The 17,981-nt window shown below is 40.0% G+C and overlaps 1 protein-coding gene across 5 annotated transcripts in view; it reads right to left on the reverse strand.

Moving 5' to 3' along the window:
- Positions 1–17,981, reverse strand: part of shroom3 (shroom family member 3) — a 158,312-nt gene that overhangs the window by 82,912 nt on the left and 57,419 nt on the right. The gene's annotated exons all lie outside the window — the stretch shown is intronic.

Genomic DNA, 17,981 nt, shown 5'->3' on the forward strand with positions numbered 1-17,981 from the left:
CCTACATCCACATTTTAGACTAAAACAAACCAGCCACACCTCCCCTCAGCTAAAGTCTGCTGTTCTCCAGCAGAGCTGGGCTACTTTTGAAGACACAGGTAGACCTATTTTCATGCAAATGCAGTCTTGATTTTGGTGTTTGTCCCTAAACGTGGCATATGTCAGAACACACATAACCCTGCTCGCTCTGTCTATTTTATAAATAAAATAGGGGTATCTTAGGGCTCACATGCACTAAGATGCATGCGTAGCCAGACTGGCTCAAAAACAAAAAACAGAGAAGCTTAATAACAACACACAGAGAGGGAGTGCGACGTCACTCTCTGCTCAGGACACCTTTACTCCACTATATCTTTTCATAACAAATAGTTATTTCCTGTCATCTTGTGAGGCTGAATGTTGAATATTGGACGTAACAGTCCCGTATTTAACATCTGGTACTGGTTTCATCTGCATTCTGACCCTCTCTAGAGCAGTTTCAATTTACAAATATTCAACATTTTGACCTTCATGAGGGTAGGATTAATTGCAGGATTGCTTTATTAGAATGCATTAGGTTTAAAAATGAGCAAATCTCAGGCATTACTTAACTTATCATTTACACTCATTTGCCAACGAGGTCCATGCACAATGCAGTTGAAATTTAGCTCACTTCAGTTTACACTTAGCCACATATGTACATGATTGCAACCCCTGATTTTCTGGTGCCACAGGCGAGTAAGGATCAGCCCTAAGATGCCACATTTAAACCTGTTAAGATGAAAAAACTTACATACAGTAAACTATATGGCTTACTGTGTGTGTGTGTGTGTGTGTGTGTGTGTGTCTAGTCTAGCTTGGAGTGTTCATGCAGCCCAGTCTCCAGAACAAAATTTTGGGTGAACGTTTCGGCAAACCACGTTTGTAAGTGTCAAACATACCATAAACATATTTCTACAATACCTCTCACATCACATTCAGATTACATGTTTACGACTTGACTTTCATTCTGGAGGAGGTGGGGATGGTGCTGTTGTAAGAGAGAAGGCTGCTATGCAAGTGACTGCAGTTCGAGATTTGTAAGTGAGAAACCACTGGATATTTTTAAGGAGACCCTGGGCAATTTCAAGCCATGGTTGCTGTAACAAAAATGGATATTTTTGAAAGGAGGCTGGTACATCTTCAGCTGTGGCGAAGAAACTGCCTTGACAAGACCTCGGGACACCTCAGCCATGTTTGCGGTGACCAAAACAGGTATTTTAAGCCAAAAGACAATCGCTTCTTAACCCTAATTAAGTAGCTTTTTCGCCCAAACCTAACCAGAGCACAGCATTGTCACAACATAAAATTGTATATGTAAGATAATGAAATGTAAAAATGTAACATATATGTGGTTTGCAGAAACGTATATTGCCAACATTTATTCAGGTATTTGGCTGGCAATTCACACTAACTAAAGCCACAATACTGTCTTTTTAAAGATATGTAGTTTTACATAGTAAAAGTATTTAAGATAGATAGATTTTATTGTCCTTTCCAGGATAATTATTTTCACATTCCGTACAGCCACAGGAGACTATTAAATGTATGAAGCATTGCATGTAAGTTTCATTGAATTAATGTTTCTGCTTTTATTGATTGTAAGCTAATGTGCGTTTTACTGTGGTTAATTATGCATTCATTTTCTGAGATAGACTATGTTACCATGGTTCTAGGATCCAGGAGAACACTGACATTACATTTAAAAAAGTGTTTTTAATATAAGAATTAGTATACAATGAAACAAATAGTTTTGTCATGGGATAACAAACACAGCAGTCTTTAATTAAATTTAGAGCTGTTTCCAGCCTCTGCCCACAGAGCCATTTAAATATACATCTTTTTAAATAGAGAGAGGAATACAGAATACAATACACAACTAACAAAAACACACCCACTTACATTATTAACTGAGGACATTCCACTGCTGAGTATTCAGAACCTCATACAGAATACTGAAACACTACCACACACACACACACACATACACACAAAGGTGCACAACTAAGGCCCATTAAGATGAAACCTGTCGAGCTTGTCAGAAGAATGTGAGTCAGGCACAACACCCTGAAATCACCTGAACAGAAGGGACAGTTTTGCCACATTCCATTTCCCCATTGGTCTAATATAAAAAAGAATTTCCAACGGTAGGGTTGATAGATTAGTTAGTCCCCACAAAGTCATTGTTTGAACATCTCTGTGTCACCACAATGTTACACACATAGACACATGCATTGAGCAGTTGCTGGGGAAATGGTTTTATGGCACTTCATTCCTGTAATGACTTCTTCCTCTCCTTTTTGGAGCACAGAAACTCAAACATTCATTAAGCTTGATTACGTCAACCAACAACAAAAGAGCACAAAGAGAGTCAGTGGAGATGAATGGAAGAAGACAAAGAGGGAGAGAGTGAGACAGAGGGGAACACCAACAGACAACTACACAACTGTGACAAGACAAATGTTCAAAATCAAAGCATATATTTATGATTTTAAACCTTCTGGTTTAAGTCACATTTTCGTAACCAAAAGTGACACAAACTAGACAAGTTCATCACATTAAAGTAACTAGTTATCTGACAGGTAATCTTAATTTGTCTTGATGTATTGTAGTCGATAGTCAGCAGAGTTAGCTTCAGTCCTCAATACATCAAAAACTGAAAATTAGGAGGTCAAAGGTTAAAGGTCATAGCACCTCGACAACAGCTGGAACAAATATTTCTGCTATCATAGTGATCTCTGTTATTGTAACCAACAACCATCATCTCATACACACACTGGCACATACTGCTGATAACTATGCTGGTATGAGGCATGACCTCTTTAAAGACACAGCCATGACTCATCTCCTGCTCTTGTCTCGGTACAGCTCTTTAACTCTCTCACCTCCCTGCAGTCTGATTCATTGCTTTCATTCATATTTGAAAAGTCGACTTGATAATAATAATAATATTATTAATATTATAATAATCATACAATTTGTGCAACCATTAGATGCTTTACAGGAAATAGATGGTAAAAACCAAAATTCAGGGGAAAAAAACAGCATACAGTCATTTGATATAAAATGTCAAATGCACAGAAGTATAAAACATAACAAGATGTAAGGGATAGAAATCTAAAACCTATAAAATACTTTTATTAGTACAAAATTAGTTGTTGGATGATTATAGCACTTTTGAAATTATGCTGATAACATGACAACAAAAAGTTTGATATAAATGATAACCCTGGTGACAAGCGGTGCTCAGCAGTTGGCAATTTTGGGGGGAGATGAGGAGGAATCAATCAATCAATCAATCAATCAATCAATCAATCAATCAATCAATCAATCTTTATTTGTATAGCTTCAATTCACAACAAAAGTCATCTCATGAAATATTCCAAATCCAGCAAGTCTAGACCATACTCCTTGATTAATTATTTACAGAGACCCAACATTTCCCCCATGAGCAAGCAGTTGCCGATAGTGGCGAGAAAAATCTGCCTTTTAACAGGCAGAAACCTGGGAGCAGAACTGGACTCAAGGGTGGGTGGCCATCTGCCTTGACCGGTTGGGGTTTCATCCCCCTTGTTAGAAAAATGAGCAAAATACATTCCCCCTGTTAACCTGCCACCCCCTCTCTATCCTCCAATAGCTGAAAGAGCGCTGGGGCGGAGAGGCTGTTAAGTTGAATATGTTAGTCTAGTCTGCCTGAGTCATTGGTCCTTTATCTGACTGAGTTTTTTGCAAGTTATGGCCCAGACTATGACACTGAAACCAAAACCAACAAAAGAGTTCACTAGTTGAAGATGAATGGAACAAACCCAGTCCATCCCCCCTGTTATAGATTAACAAATCGTCCACTGTTGCTAACATTAGCTTATATTAGCCACCACAGGCTGCAGGTCCAACTGGACCAAGTAAGGTTGTATCAGCAAAACCCCTGAATGTATTGAATGAAAGAGGGGTCTGCTTTATTGCATATCATTTTATCAAAGGTTATAGCACATATGAACATGTTTTTTGAGCCATAAAGTAAATCATATTACTGTACATAAATGCTGGTATTGATAATGAATAAATATCATTATCATTCATAGGTTGAAAATGGCTCAACACACCATCTACTGTTTTAAATCATGCTGAACCTTGCAAGGCCAATGCTGACATAAAACTCGGCTTTACACGATCAGGATTTTTGGGAGCAATCACCAATCACTGATTAGTGAGTTAAAATAAACCGATCACTGCTCACCAATCCGATCACGGGAGGGAGCAATATGTGTATCTAAATAACTTGTTAATTTACTGTATATACTTATGCACTGTTTACTGAGTATCAACAAAAGTATGCTCAAGCATTTTTGCCAATGTTTAACAATCTTTGCCATGCCCAAGACAGAGATGCAAGGGTAAAACATCAATGACCTCTAGAGGGCATTCAAGGACTGGCCAGACATAAGTTCAAAGTTCAGTCAGGTCAAACCAAAATAACTTGAGACAGAAATAATGGGCGCAACAACTTACTGTAATTAAATTACTTTATTGTAATTAAATTACTTTACAGTAACAAGTAAATACTGCAAATAAAGGGCAGTAATGCTGCCTCAAACATTCATTTAACTCCATGAAATTAACAGGAAGGACTGTCTTCTGTCAGGAGGCTCCTGACGTGCGAATACACATCCCGGCGTAGCTCATTTAGACCGGTATCGCCACAGTATGTGTGCCCTGGGAGGAGGTAGCGTGGATCAAAGTATGCCAGCAAACGTTGAAATGCGGGGTTCTCCACAATATTAAATGGCAGGTCGGCCAGCACGATAAACTCCATAAGTTTCCTTGTGCCACCCCTTGCCTTGTCACTGTCACGGCTATACGGACGGGTACTGTCTAAAGTAGTTTGCTTTAGCATCCGTTTCGGTGTTTGTTTTTCTTTTTCAACGGTCCTTTTCTTGAACTCGGCATGCTCCTCCTTGTGTTCCTTATCCAGGTGCCTGATTAAATTTGTTGTGTTGAAACATGTTGCAGATGCTCTCCCACGAGGTACTTGTGTTGCACAGATTGCAAATAGCTTGAGTTGTATCTGTCTCATTTATGGGGATAGAATACTGACATAAATCTCTCGCGAGCAATGAGACTTGCGCGCGTGCAACTTGGAACCACGCGCGCAAATCAAGCATCCGCGCGCACATTTTTTTTCACCGAGCGCTTTCAAAGCACTCGCAAGCTATTTTGTATCCTGCATCTCTGCCCCCTCGAGCAATATTGCAGCCTGCGAGGAGAAAAACAGCTCGAGCGTGCGCAGTGTGCGCCCGCAATTCTTTCCCCTGCTCACGCGAGTGCAGACTGCACGCTCGCGAATCTCTCCTCTGCTCACTCGGAAAAGTTTCCCCTGCTCTCGCTCGAGTGATTTTTTTTAGTGGGCGGTTTTTGTCAGCAAGGGGCCGGGCCTGGGGGGCATGCCAATCACCATTGTATCCCGAATATAATTGGTTGAGTGAATTCGCCATTGGACAGCAAGGTACGGCAATACCACTAGGACAAATGGGACAAACCACAGCGTGTTGGCCGGAGCTGTCAGTGTAAGGAGAGCGAAATTAATAAAAATACAACCTAACAACAAATAGCCTAAATAATTTAGATGATTCATGACTGTGACAATTGTGATAACTGTGACAATTGTTTTACAGTGATATTTCCGCCACTTTCCCACAACTGAGAGAGATAATCACCGGGATTTTCAAAGTAAACACACCGTGTTTGAGACGGAGACTGAGCCGCTGCTGCTGCAGTCGTAATGAAGTAAGTCGAACTTTTTGTTGTTGACCTTATCCACCAAACGTCTCCAACCGAACACTGTTTAAATCTGTTGACCTGCCAGGAATGTAGTTAGCTGTTAACTTCAGAACATGGCCAATGTTAACAATGCTATTTTGTTTGCAGGTAAAGTTGCTACAGTAGCTGTTGTAGCTAAACAGCTGTTGTAACGTTATATGCTAACGTTACTCGTTTGTTATTATCACCTGTTTTTTCACGTCATTCTAATATTTGTTCATCTAAGTCTGTGTGAAATGCCTACAATTATGCTCTTGTAATCTATTAGCCCATGTTACAGTTTGCATTATGACATGAAGTAATCACATTGATTGTTGGAGTTTATTTGGAGAAAGTGAATTTCTTTTTCAAACTTTATTTCTAAACTTGGACAAGAATCATTTCCACTCTGCACACCAATCTACAAAGCTTCCTCAACTCCAGCCTGCTCAACTATAGCTAAAAAACACAATCCTCACACATCCTTTTTTCTGAAATGAGAGTGATACAGCAGCTACACTTATTCAACATGATAATTTATAACTAATAAGAAGTCTGAACTGTTTATATTTGTTAATGTTAATTTCACATCTTCTCCTGTAGTGGTAGTTCAATCATACAGGCATACCGCTGTTAAATGAGTGTCATAGCACTACACTCCCTAGTGTATGGTTTCTTTCATCAATTTGAAATAAACTTGACATCTTTGTTGTTATTGTCATTACAGCTGAAATGGAAGGTCCTGTGTTGGCCCTGCCTGACACTGCTCATGGCCAGGGATGATGTCTGCCTTAAGTGCAGGGCATCAATATCTCAGGAGAGTATGGTGGCTGTGGCTGGCCTGTCCGAGGCCATGCAAGTAATTAGACACACTTTCTAAACATGTTGTTGTTGTTGTTTTTATAAATGTGTTAAGTTATATTGTTGTGACACATTGTGTTCAGCAATTAAATGTGAAGTTGGAACTCAGAACCTGACTCTGATGTGTTTGTTAAAGTGAAACTCTCGCCAAAAAGCAACCGAGGCTTTATTTATGATTGGGTATGAGTCAAACCTTCACGTACAAGCACACTCATGACCAAAGAGGCACTTTTAAGATTTACCGTAGTTTCGTTTTGGGGCAAGCTCATTTTGAACGGGAGTACATAGGGCATACCACGACGGCATCAAAATGTCTATTTTTAGACCACTAAGAAGGCTCCACACATCATGAAACTTTACTGGTAGCATCACCAGGGTCTCTACTCATGACACGAGCAGTAAGAACATTGTTTGTGTACACAAAGTGTGTGAAAAAGACGGTTTTGAACTACTTACGCTTAGCTACTGGGACTCCGGCGCGCCGCCGCCATTCCAGGCAAAAAGTGTCGATCTCCGAGTGCGGCCATCATGACGGAGAGTAACGGTGGGACGCTCCTCGGGCTTATTTCCAGATGAATTTGCGGATAATTCGTTGTTCTGTCGTTAGTCAAAAGCAACACTGACGTCCATGTTGACAAGGGAGCCACATATTACAAACAGTACGGCATCAACAGCCGGTGATGTCACGTAACCTCTCGCGTGGTTGTTGTTGCCGGAAGCCACGGAGTACACTACCGCTCACCCGACCGACACATCACACCACAACAGCGAAGAAGACGGAGAGGAGACACCTGAAGACATGGCTGGGTATGATGAATATGAATTAACGGACGAGGTGTTCGAGTTTGACGGACGTCCGTACCTTTTCGAGCCCGAGCTTACGGACGAAGAGATCCAAGAGCTTGACGAAATATGTGGCTCCCTTGTCAACATGGACGTCAGTGTTGCTTTTGACTAACGACAGAACAACGAATTATCCGCGAATTCATCTGGAAATAAGCCCGAGGAGCGTCCCACCGTTACTCTCCGTCATGATGGCCGCACTCGGAGATCGACACTTTTTGCCTGGAATGGCGGCGGCGCGCCGGAGTCCCAGTAGCTAAGCGTAAGTAGTTCAAAACCGTCTTTTTCACACACTTTGTGTACACAAACAATGTTCTTACTGCTCGTGTCATGAGTAGAGACCCTGGTGATGCTACCAGTAAAGTTTCATGATGTGTGGAGCCTTCTTAGTGGTCTAAAAATAGACATTTTGATGCCGTCGTGGTATGCCCTATGTACTCCCGTTCAAAATGAGCTTGCCCCAAAACGAAACTACGGTAAATCTTAAAAGTGCCTCTTTGGTCATGAGTGTGCTTGTACGTGAAGGTTTGACTCATACCCAATCATAAATAAAGCCTCGGTTGCTTTTTGGCGAGAGTTTCACTTTAACTGCACTGTTCTGACATTTTCTCAATCTACAAATACACCAGTAAAAATAACTTTATTTCATGAATTGTTGTATTTTTTACTGACATAATTAGAGCATGTGTTTACCTTCATTGATGAATACAAACAACAAATACAATACCACAGTGATTTATAATATATATGTTTCATGTACTAATACTACATGTTTCATGTGGGTACTGTACAAAGATTAACCATCTCTTCTGATTAAAAGACATTGTTTAAATACAAAACTGAATCAGTGTTGAAACTCCTTCACTCCTCCTGAGGTGAGCGACACTCCTTCCCCATAGATAGATAGATAGGTAGATAGATAGATTACTCAGTAATAACTGACTAAAAACAGATAAAAACACAGCAGTTATTGCACATAGTTATTGCCTGAGGGGAGGATGTGTCCTGCTGGACTAAGGACGCAGCCCTGGGGGAGGCCGGTGTATGCTGTGTGGTGGCTGATCCTGACGCACTGGATTCTGTTGGTGAGGAAGTCCTTAAGCCACCTGCAGAGAAGATCTCCCAGACCCAGTGTTTGTAGTCTATCAGTCAGTTTTCTGTGTAGTGGATCTATTGGTCCTGTATGCAAATTGGTGTTGGTCAAGGACAGGAGGGATGCATGCCTTAAAGGGGAACTACCGTTTTTTACAACCTGGACCTTATTTCTAGCATAAAATACGATCATTTACTCACCCAGATAACTTTGGTGTCATTTGAAGTCGTTCGGACGAAATTAGATCCAGTGGAGCGCCGCGTTGTCCATATAATGCGAGTGATCGGGGCACTGAAGCGCAGCCTCTACTGTATATAACGCATTATCTGCCACGAAACTAGTTCATTTCACCAATATTTTGTCATGATACGCTAGTGCTATTCCCCTCTGAGTCCGGGCTTGTCTGTTATCAACATTCGGGGTCAAACTAGCAGTAGCAGCTACAGGTAAACAAGTCGGCTGTCGCGGGTGCGCGTGCAGCTCAGAGCTGACATCTTCCAGGTCAGAGGTAGTAGGTCAACCTACAGACCCCGGATGTTGATAACAGGCAACAGGCGGACTCAGAGGGGAATAGCACGAGCGTATCATAACAAAATATTGGTGAAATGAACTAGTTTCGCGGCAGATAATGCTCATAGAGGCTGCGCTTCGGTGCCCGGATCACTCGCATTATATGGATATATGCGGCGCTCCACTGGATCTAATTTTGTCCGAACGACGCCAAATGACAGCAAAGTTATCTGGGTGAGTAAATGATCGTATTTTGTGCTAGAAATAAGGTCCAGGTTGTAAAAAACGGTAGTTACCCTTTAATGTGGGACAGTAGTCTCTCGAAGCATTTTCATAATCACCGACGTGAGGGTAATCATTCAGGCTTATGATGGCTGAGGTTTTGGGTACAGGGATTATAGTGGCAGTTTTCAGACATCTGCCTCTCCAAGGGTCTCATAAGCTCTCTACTCTGCAATAAAAGGTAATATTTTGTTAGGTTTAAAAACAGTCTTACATAAAGACTGCATAAAGAAAATATATGGCCGAGGTTCATCTTTCCTCTTTATTTTGATGGTGTCAACTGTACATCCACAGATGAATTAATTAATTAGTATTAATTGTAGCTTTAGTTTTTACTCACTTACTATAGGGATACATGACATTAATTATATTATTTAGAATATTTCTGCTGGTACATAGATTTGTGAACACAGACCACACTACACCACACTTTAATACATCAAAATGATTATCAAAACACCCCTAAGCCTTACTTATATGACTGAGCAGGGTCCAGTTAACTCACTTCTAGCATAATTGTAGGCATTTCACACAGACTTAGATGGACAAATATTAAAATGACGTGCAAAACAGCTGATAATAACAAACGAGTAACGTTACCATATAACGTTACAACAGCTGTTTAGCTACAACAGCTAGCAACTTTACCTGCAAACAAAATAGCATTGTTAGCATTGGCTATGTTCTAAAGTTAACAGCTAACTGCGTTCCTGGCAGGTCAACAGATTTAAACAGTGTTCGGTTGGAGACGTTTGGTGGATAAGGTCAACAACAAGAACGTTCGACTTACTTCATTACGACTGCAGCAGCAGCAGCTCAGTCTCCGTCTCAAATATGGTGTGTTTACTTTGAAAATCTCGTTGATTATCTCTCTCAGTTGTGGGAAAATGGCGGAAATATCACTGTATAACAGTTGTCACAGTTATAAATCATCTAAATTATTTAGGCTTTTTGTTGTTAGGTTGTATTTATTTAATTTCGCTCTCCTTAAACTGACAGCTCCGGCCAACACGCTGTGGTTTGTCCTAGTGATGTTGCTTTACCTTGCTGTCCAATGGCGAATTCGCTCAACCAATTATATTCGGGATACAATGGTGATTGGCATGCCCCCCAGGCCCGCCCCCTTGCTGACAAAAACCGCCCACTAAAGCGAGCAGAGGAGAGATTCGCGAGCGCGCAGTCTGCACTCCACTCCACGCAGGCTACAATATTGCTCGAGGGGGCAGAGATGCAGGATACAAAATAGCTCGCGAGTGCTTTGAAAGCGCTCGGGGGGGGGGGGGAAATGTGCGCGCGCAAGTCTCTGATTTATGTCAGTATTCTATCCCCATACTCATTCACTTTGAAGAAGTCCCACACCACCAGCATGTTTGTTTGAATCCGACAACTAATGATTCAAGATTCAAAAAACTTTACTGTCCGTCGCATCGTGACTGGGCTCAAAACTTGCTGTTGGATTCAAACAAACATATCAAATCAAATCAAATCAAATCAAATTTTATTTGTATAGCCCAAATTCACATATCGTTGGTGTGGAACTTATTCGGAGAAAATGAGACAGATAAAACACAAGCCATCTGCAATCTATGCAACGGGAGCATCTGCAAAAAGTTTCTATGCGACAATGACGTCATTGATCGGATCGGCGAATTAAGACATTACAGCCGATCTCACAAATTGCATAAAATGCAAAATATCAGCCGATCTGATATAGCCGATCAGATCGGCAGAAAGACTACATAGAACTGATCATTTACATGGCTACAAGGTTACAAAGTGAATTTATTGTCATTTTTAAAGCACAAAGGTTTAAAAACCGTAACTATGTTTGAGAACTTTGTGCTACATCTATTTTAGAAAATGGAGTGTTGGTGATGAATTGAGGAGTCTCACAGCCTAATGAATGAAGCTGCTCTCTATTCTAGTGGTATGGCAGCGGATACCTCTGTATCTTTTGTCAGATGGCAGCAGGGTGAACAGACTGTGTCTGGGTGGGTGTTGTCTTTTAGTATCTTTGAGCTCTGTGCAGACGTCAAACTTCACTGATGTCACTGATGCTCTGTATATGGCACCACTGATGTTCTGGGTAGTTTTAATCGCTGTGGAGCCTTCATGTCCTGAGCTGTGCACCAACCATGCCAGTTTGTGATGTTTCCAATTAGGATGCTTTCAATTGCTCCACTGTAAAAGATGACCAGAATCTTGCTCCAGGATTTAGCCTTTCTAAGTTTCTGTTGGAAGTAGAGCCTTTTTCTGTGCTTCTTTTAACCTGGGTGGCTCCCGTGTTGAGCACTAACATAGATGAGGTGCGACTTGCCTCTTGAAATTTATATAAAAAATAATGTTCATGCTATTTAATCAAAGGGTAACCTTAACCCCCAGCCTCCATCCTTGGGTGGGAGCCTGTGACTCTCTGCTCATTTTCAGATATATGCTGATCAAAACTCATCGTTCACATGAGTTTACACTACTTTTTGCTGACCCTCTACTTAGTGTTTTTCAATTTGTCAGGCTACAAGCAATGCGTTTTTGGTGGAACATGCAGTGATGAACCAGTCATTGTCCTTTGAGGAACTACTGGTAGCTATGATATAGTTATGGTGTGATGACCAGCAAGAGAAGTAACTGTTTACTGTTTGGCATTGGAGGCTTTTCTCGATGGAAAAGATGTTTTCACTCTTCTCTAAACTGGCTTCAGTAAGAGTTTAATTTGCCTACTGGCTCTGCTGTAGTAGAACTCTCTTACTGTTGATCTGATTGGTTGAACATAGTCTATGATAGATGGTGATACACAGATGGTTTGTCCAATCAAAAGTATTTTTTGAAACTTTTTCTGATCAGTTTCTAGCAACACCTTTCGAGAATGTTCTGTGTAACAAACAATCTGGCACATCAGTTGAGCAGTGGTTCTTTCCCTTGACGATGGTCCCATGGTAAACAACAGGGATACTGCACGTCTACATACTGACACTCCTTCACAGACACTGACAGCCTTTTAGACTCTCTGAGCTGCTAGCTAAACAACAACACAGGTACCACACAGAAACTTTAACAACTGGTATTAAATATGCTTCTAGTAGCCCTCAAAGCTCCATGGGAATCTCTTTGTTTCCAGCGCAGACATTGACAGCAGCAGCACAGCTGGCTAGCTCTGACTACTGGCTGGTCCTGCTGAACTGAGCAGTGGTCAGTCTGTCACACAAGTCCCTCTAGTCAGTGTCTCCTTACCTCCTTAGTCACACAATACGTACACAGCCACAAGGCCACGCCCCCTACAGTGGTTGTCCTGTGCAGTCCAGGGAGGAGGAGAGCTAACACAATTTAAAGGGTCATGCTATGAATGCCAAAAAACATTTTACTATCTTGCGTTATGATTAATGTCTGTAGTTTTAGCAAAATCTTTGCCAGAACACAAGGACTGAGTAAAGAGGGACAGGTGTTTATTTTTTTCTGGGCAGTTTTGCATCCTCTCTGAATCACACAAACAAACCAAAACAAAAGACATGCAAACACTAAGTCCAGTGAAGGATAGGAGATGGCTGCCAAACGTGCTCAACAAAATACTGACTGATTGTAGAGTCTGGTCGTACTAAGGACAATGATGGGACTGACACTACCAGCCTGTAAAATATGAACTTCTACATAATGGTGGTGACATTAATATGGATGAGACAACTCTCACTGTAAAACCTCCAGATGCTGCCTGTCAGCTCTTAGACTCATAACTGAGGATTTCCCATAGTGTAAGAAAACAGCTACATGTCCATTTTGTTCTCATTAAACGTAAAGTTGGAAATGTTTTCCTTAAAATCTTTGAATTTGAGTAAGAGTATAACTAGTTGCATGATATGTGTGTATTTATGTTAAGCCACACCTTGGTTTCACTGTTGACGAGACTTCTTCAACTACAAACAAGGTCAATTGTTACTCTATGTATTATGATTTTTAGCCACACTTGCAGCATTGATTTTCTTTGTTTTCTGTCGATTGGTCGGTCCACCATTTTGGTCCAGACTGAAATATCTCAACAACTATTAAATGGATTGCCTTGGAAATTTGTATGGACAAGGTTCCCAGATGATAAATTCTACATAATTTTGGTTATCCTTTTCCTCTAGCATCCCCAGCAGTCAACCATTTGTGGTTTTGAATGAAATATCTCAAAAGCTACTGGATGGATTGCTGTGAAATATGGTACGAAATGTTAGCATGCTAACACACTAAACTAAGGTGTTGGAAGTGGTAAACTTTACTGCAGTTGTTGATTTTTAGTCTTGATAAAACCATAAAAGTTTCAAATTACTTATAGCGTCTGAAAAAGTCATACAAATTTTAATGTGTTTTATGTCATCTCAATGTAAAGGCTGTGGGTGGGGCCAAGGGAAAGAGACAATAATACATGTGTGCAGTCACAGCACAACACGGACACCATCTTGGACACTGGAATCCAGTTCTTGGTGCAGTGAGCTATCTCAAAAACGTATGAAGAGATAGTCATAAACTTGACTGATTGCATTCCTGCTCCCCAGAGGATACCCCCATGTCCTTTCCTCCTGCACTCTCCTCAGAACAAACTTTACAATTGTAGCTACTGGTATCACTCTTACATTAGTAGATTGATGATTAGTGGTATTTTGTTTTCTGCAGGCTGGAATGTGAACTAGAAGTGAGTTAAGACTGCACTTTGACTAGCAGGTGCCTCCTGTCTGTAGTTTTTTTCTTGTGCCTCCGGGACAACTCTGGATGTGTAACATAATACCAGTGAAGTGCAGACTGCTGCTTACTGGGAATTAGAGGACAAAACACACATACAAAACAGCTGCAAGGTGCAAGGCAAGGAGTAATATAGGTAATGAACACACGCACGTGTGCGCAAACAGCACAACACAAGGAGCATTATAAACACTTAACAGACTCAAACACACAACCTTCTTAATTTGTAGGAACAAAAAAAACTTAAGTGTTTGTAAAATCACAACACAAACACTGAGCCTAAATTAAACACTCCAACACAAACTTGGTCCACAAACACACACATTCAACACAACGCACTCAGACCACAGGTGGCGGGTGGTGATAACCTTACCTTACTCATTAGGAAAGCCTCAAGTGTCAGGTATCAATTAAAATACCGCACAAGGAAAACCCTTAACACACTCACTACACACATGCTCAACTGGGAACACACACACCGTCCAGCCAGTCCTACACACTTGCACAATAAGGAAGTTAATTTATAAAAACCTTTTGAGTGGTCAATCTGGCTACCTTTGTTAACCACCTTAAAAGGTGCTCTCATTTAGATCAGTGTTACTGCATCACATCCAAACTCCAGTCCCCTAAATTTATCTGTGAAGACACACTGCTCACTATGATACTACATCAGCTAATTTGTCCAAAGGACTTTAAAGGAAGAATTCAACACATTGAAGATACTCTCATTCACTGTCTTTCAGTGTGAGATCAGTTAATCAATATCAATCAAGTAAGCTACAGAGCTGGAATCAGGAAATAGTTAGCCTAGCTTATCATAAAGACTATAAGCAGCTGTCCACAGTTCAAATATACACTAACAAATTAATTAACACATTGTATCTCATTTATTCAATCTGTACCATTGGCGTCACACCCATTATACCTGGGTGAGACAAGTCCCATCCACCTTTTTAGTATGGTTTATCGGTTTATAAGCGGTAGTTTTGGTCTCCTCTGCCTCTCTTCCGGTCTTCAGTTGCTCCTTTCGGGGTCACTCATCCTCCCTCTTCACTAAAATGTCTCTGTAGGGCAGACGGGATTGTTTATTGGGGCAACTACAGCACTTTGTTCACTGATGAAGCTAAATAGATTCATTTTAAAGTACTTTTCAAACTAATATTTGAATTGCGCCCGATGTTGATGTAAGAAAATATAAATGATATTCTTAGTGCAAACGTTACAAGATATTATTTACCCTATGTCAATATGGTCCACATAGCCCATGTTCCATTATCAACTTAAGACATCTTTACAACATTTAACAATTGGGAGGACCCATCACGCTACCACAAGGAACTTTCATTTTATGTTGATTCTGGTGGCCCGTATAGACAAAAGATGACAAGGGTTAAACCAAAAACTTTGTTTTGGTGCCATACTTTCATTCATAACCATTTAAAAACTCCTTGTAATATGTTTAAGTATTTGGACCAAGCGAGGCTAACTAGCAAGTGGAAGCTATCCCTAACTGTAGCTAACCTTAGCACTGATTCCCAGCAGACTTTACTTTACCTTTAAGTTCATGTTATTTAAACACCTGCTGATTCACTAGCAGCTTTGAAATTACTGTGTTTCTCGGCCATTACACAAAGGAGGGGGTTTAGCGAGCATTGGCTGTCTCTCTTTCATTAACAGTGGCTGAGTTTTGAAACGGTTCTCAAGTCACAAACAGGGCCAAGTGATAACTATCATTATCAGCCCTCAAGCTGATTAGCTTCATGTGGAACTGTTGGAATTGAAGTAATGTAAGAAACTATTTTAAGTGTACCACATAGATAAATCGAATTACAGTACCAACATTGTAAGTCGGGAGCAAAATGCACACACTAACAGTCGCTATCACTGCAGAAAAATAAACAAAAGTGAATTTCTATTTCTTTATAATAACAATTTTGACCAAAATGCTGAACTTTTAGTGAAAATGAATTATAATTTCAGTTATACAAGTACATCTGCGATTGGTTGATTTATTAATACAAGACAGACAGTAGGTGTACAACACAGTCAACAGGTCAAAGGTCAGTGCTTTGCACTGTAGGTTAGAAATTTGTACAGAGATTTTATAAGTAATGAAGGAAAAACGTTTTGGAAATGTCCAAACAGACACTTGTTATCGGTAACAAACTGCATTCCTACGCACTGGGGCTTTTAAATGTTTTGATTCAGCCTTGCCCAACAGGCTGAGATGGGTGTGACCTGCTGTTGCCTGGCTAAAAATCAAAAAGTATTGTCCCACAATTCAGCTCAAGTACACAGCAGAAGTACATCAGAAGCTCACTCTCAAACATTGTTCTGATATCTTGACTCTGAATCAAATAATTATTTTATTTCACTTTTAATTTTATTGGTTGTTAGTTAACGGTTAACAATACTGATTATTTTTGGTTATCAGCAACTGGAAAGTTGCATTTTCAGGGAAAATAAAAGGATCAGCCTGGATTATTACAATTTAGGTCTTGTTTATGTGGTTTTGTCAATCATTTCTAGAACAATATACTTGCTGCCAGGGACTGAGACATGGAAACATGATGACATCTCTAAAAAGGTTTGATTGGTGAAAAAAACAAAAAACACAAACAAAACAAAAATGAAATCCTGATTTATGCAATTTGCATACCACCCAACTTTACTTAAGACTGATTCAAACAACACCATATAACAACACACACAAACATAGGCCTATTAAAATAACACACCACTGAAACTCTGAAGACTTCGATGACACACACACACACACACACACACACACACAGACTTACAGCTCTGATGAGGAGCTCCTCAGAAAACGCTCTGCTTTGTTTTCTGCTTGTTGTAAATATAGTAATCGCATGCTTGTCTCTCTCTTAGTATCTGTGGCTCTGTGTGTCTCTTTTTCTCTCTCTCGGTCACTTCACTGGTATCAGCCAATCAGGGCTCAGCTGAACACTCCAATCAGAGTGCAACAGGTATGGAGGAGACAGTCAAATGTTGTTGTTTTTTTGTTTTTTTTTGCTTTTTATTCTCAATTTTTATTGACAAAACTCCGGCATTACAGAGTCAGAAAAAAATTCAACCATTTCAGTCAACATGTAGCCAATATGACCAAGCAAAATATGTAAATACATGTAAACAACATCAATACAAACCAGAAAATAAAGTGCTATAAAAACAAACAAACAAAAAAAAAACCAAAGTCAGAAAATTAATCAGGAATTAAAGTAGTTAAGCTTTTTTGAACACATAAGGCTCGTTTAGTTTTTATATGTTTTAAGGATTTTTTTAAAATAAACAGCTCATTCAAAAAAAATAAAAACAGTGGTGTGCTTTTTAAAAACCTACATCTATGGATAAAATATTTCGCCAAAATAATTAAAGTGTTATATAGCATATCTCTTTTTTTATCCTGCATTAAAACCCCTATTTTAATAGTGTTGAAATTTAAGATCCGTGCTTGAGAGTCCTTTTCAGAAGTCCAGGTTCGAAAAAATCCCCAAAAAGTTCTGATACAATGACAATCAAAAAATACATGTTCAAGAGTTTCAATATCAATGTCACAAAATTTACAATTGTTTCTTTCCACATTAAATCTTTGTCTAAGAAATTCATTACAAGGGTAAATGTCATTTGAGATCTTAAAATGAGTTTCTTTAGTTTTTGGTGGGACCGGGAGAGAGAAGTAGTTACTTTACTCTAATCCTGACTATGACTTCATCAGGGTAATCTTTTAACAAATATTTCCTTTTTAACGATAAGGGGACTTGTTAAGGATCCCTACTGCAAAGGGGAAGAAACTGTTCATGTGGCGGGAGGTTTTGGTCCTGATGGACCGCAGCCTCCTGCCAGA

Source organism: Pagrus pagrus, assembly GCF_965226575.1.
Source record: "Pagrus pagrus genome assembly, chromosome: 19".
NCBI lineage: Eukaryota > Metazoa > Chordata > Actinopteri > Spariformes > Sparidae > Pagrus > Pagrus pagrus.